This window comes from Corvus brachyrhynchos, unplaced genomic scaffold, assembly GCF_000691975.1.
Source record: "Corvus brachyrhynchos isolate BGI_N302 unplaced genomic scaffold, ASM69197v1 scaffold56, whole genome shotgun sequence".
NCBI lineage: Eukaryota > Metazoa > Chordata > Aves > Passeriformes > Corvidae > Corvus > Corvus brachyrhynchos.
Window position 1 is genome coordinate 783,834 of NW_008238664.1, and position 3,826 is coordinate 787,659.

Below are 3,826 nucleotides of genomic sequence, written 5' to 3' on the forward strand. Positions count from 1 at the left end.
GCTTTCTGCCAGTTTCTGCCTTTTTCATACATTAATCACATTTGATTGATTTGAATGATGAGGGTTCTTTTCTCCTCTGTCTTAGAGAACTCAACACTTAGGTTGGAAAGTTCCCAGAAGAAAGTTTGTATCTATACGTTTTCCCACTCTACAGAATTTACTTTAAATGCTTTTTGTACTCAAATAATTGTGGTAAAAACAAAGAATTTATATTTTCATGAAGGAAATAGGTGTTTTGGAGTAAGACTATGTGCCACTGTCAGGACTCCACTAACAGAAATCTGATAAAGTAGAGCCCTTGCTTCAACTCACTGCAAAGTTCAATTATTCCACATTATGCCTTGATGTTGATCACATTCAAGCAATCCCTTATTTAAATGGAAGAAGTTTTAAGGTCTTAGATAGAAAAGGGCATTAACAAGAACACAATTAAAGGGCTTCACAACAAATATAAGCAATAACATAGTTTGGAGAACTTCTGATGTCTTAGGAAGTTGCACTTTACTCTTTTGCTTGTCAAGTCTTAAAGCTTGGTGGGTTTTGGACTTGAGAGCCTAGCTGGCAGCTCAGCTCCACTCACTCCTCTCTGGTGGGTTGGGGAGAAAACTGAAAGAGTGAAAATGAGAAAACTCATAGTTGGAGCAAAGAGAGTTTAGTAGGCAAAGCAAATGACACCATGCCAGCAAAGCTGCAGGCTTCCATTTCCTCTCAGTTTTGTCAGTTCAGCTGGTTGCAAGGTAGCCTTTCAGTGTGCATTTGTGATATGGTCCAGGCTGGAGGTGTGTATTTTAAAGACTTGGGGTTTTCCCCTGGTAATCTGAATGATGTAATGGCTCTGCTGCTGTCAAATATTTGAGTTTGCACAATAGGGGAGGTAGTGACCTATGAGGATAGTGCAGAAATGAGCTAATCTAGAAGAAGGAAAACCTGAAAATTTCTCCACCTAAAAAGTTCACTTGGACATAAGGTAAATACTCATTGTCATCTGAAGTAGCCTGGACTTCCCAAATGCCTGAAGATAGGGCTGTAAAACAAGTTACGTGCTTGCTCGGAAACATTAAAAATTTAGAGACGTCTTCTGAACTCCTGGAGCAGAGAGTTTATTTTTTTAATTATAGTTTGTGAAAATGTGAAGTTTGTTCTTGTTGGTCATGTTCCTCTGTGTGATAGGGAAAATCTAGGTAAGTCAGTGGAGACTTTTGCCTTGAAGTGCCACTTCTAGACCTTCAAAGTGAGTAGTTAAAGGGCAAGTGCTTTCCATGGGTGTCCGTGTCCTGCCTCTGCAGCTGGTGGGATCCCTGGATTGCTTTTGCAAGGTAAGGTAATTCTTATCCTGGAGCAGTTCTGCTTACAAAGCTGGTCCAGGCTGTTGGGTTGGGCTGGTCCTGTTCCTACCTGATCAAAGCCTTCTGAAACCAATTGTGCCTTTTTTTCACCCCAGCCAGGAGTTACACAACAAACAGTCAGAAGTTCAGAGGCCTCAGTGCCAGGGAGGACTTTGCTTTGTGAGGAAACTGACTTCCAATAAGGAAGGATATGGATTGAAAATACCATAGTTGCTTCACTGTGTTTTTTTATCTCTGCTCAAGAAGCAAGGCTTAAAGGGTGGGGTTTTTTTCTGGTTTAGCAAGTTCTGAGCAAAACTGGCAGTTTTGCCACTACCAGAGAGATACATTGCTCCCTCCTCTTACTCTCTACTGGTCTAGTAATGCCTTCATCCTGGCACCAGCTATAGTGATCACAGGATTATCCCCTGAGCTGGCTGAGCTTGTTAGACTCGTGGGAAGCTGTCCACAACCTTTCTTCTCCTGGGTTAGTTTTCTCCTAGGTTAGTGAGTTGATTTAGCTCATGCATGGGTCTAATGTCTGCCAGAACTGGTGCCAAGTATGCAGACATCAAGAAGGTAAAAACCAGTGTGGTGGAAGAGAATATACTTGTCCTTTTTTTTATTTTTTAGTATTGGTTGGTTAGATTGATTCACCCCGTGTCAAGGAGCACTTGGCAGGTCATAGGGAAGGTGCCACTCAACAGCCACCACCTCCTAGATTGGGCTAACAAAACCAAAAGACAGTGGTAGTGCAGGGCAAGAGCCTCACTGGGCTTTCCTGCAGTGATGTGAGTTGCTACAGACTTGCTGAAGTAACACTGATACGTACCAGGCAGAGTCTTCCTCACCGCTACATGTTTGAGGGTTATCCAGAGCAGAGCCATGGTTCAGGTTCTCTTTAGCAGTCTCACTCTGCAAAAAGATATCTGCTGACTCATTTTTGGAAAGTGTGGATTATTCACCAGGACTGTGGGTTATTGCAAGTGCCGTTAATGGATGGAATTTTATGGAGAGCAAGCTGGTGACACACAGAGCACTTTCTGCTTTGTCATCCTGCATGTGGCAGGTTGCCCAAACCAACAAGGGAGAGGCCCCCAGCAGCAGAGGCACCCAACATACAAACTCTTTCAAATGTCTGCCAGGGGCTATGGTTGCCTTTGGGCTTTGGGGCTATTGCTAAAACTTGGTACCTCTGGCACAGATCTACCTGAAAATAATTAAAGATATTTATATAAGTGCCTCTGTTGTCTAATGGCTAGATTTTTATCTCACTGAAGATACAGTTTTAGGTGAACATTCCTGAGATTGTTCAAACTTGCAGGAATAAAATACTCCTTCTGTTGCTTCAGGTACACACAGGACTGTAGCTTTAATATAATATAGTGAAGCAAAAAATTATCCTTTGTGAAGGTTGTGAAATTATCCTTTGAGAAGGGTGTTCAAAACCTGTGTTCTTGCTTTTCTTTTTTTACATGTGTATGTTCCCCAACTAGAATAGGAAAAGTAGTATCCATCACGAATACTACTGTTAACTGTTGCATAACAGTTCTGGTCTTTAAACCCCTTTACCACCATCACCAAAGTACTCTTCCCAAAACCTTTGTGAGATAAAGGAATTTTAGCACCAAGTTTGAGAGAAGAAGTCAGAGGTGACAAGATTACAGACCAGTTTTCAATGACTGCCTTTTTTTATTTGTGTTTGTGTGAATGCTTTTCAGGTTTGTGGGCTCGGTGCCCATGTAATGTATACATAGCATTCAGTATGGCTGTTTCTCTTAGTATGGACACGCTGCCAGGGTTTGCTAATTAATGCTGGTTGTACAGTGCAAAGTATGCTTGTGATTAAGTATAAACAACTGTGTGCTGACCTATTTATTGGAAATTAAGTTTAACATAATTCAGAGTTATGTGGAGGAAGGCAGAGTTGATAATGGATTCCAATCAACTATTAGATTTTCCACTTCTTTTTTTTTCAATGCCACACCAAATAAAGTTTCACTGTGTGTAAATGTTTGGGTTTTTTTTCTTTTCACAAATATGCTTAAACTTTTATACTGGAGATACATATATATATATGCAAGATCAGTTATGACCAGCAGGAAAACTGATCTTTTCCTTTTGAATGCATTTATTGATACATTGAACTGAAAGAAGTTTCCAGGCAACTAATTGCAGGAGAAAACTAAAAACTTTTAATTCAGTTTAAAAAGTACGAGACTTTAAATGTTACTTTCTGAGCAAGAAAGCTAAAAGTCATCACTTTGCTTCAAGACTGAAGTTTCAGGCTTAGCCACAGGAAATATGATTTCCTTGCTTTGATCCAAGCATATTGTTAGACTGGCAAAAGGTACTGAAATCTCAGCCAACTCCTGCATGGGATTTTATTCAACAGAAAAATATCGCAAGTCATCCTAACGTTGCAAATGAGTCATGAGTCGCCTTAGGAAAGGCTCCCCTGGGACAAACATGCCACAGAGGAGGAAGCAATGAAGCCGCCA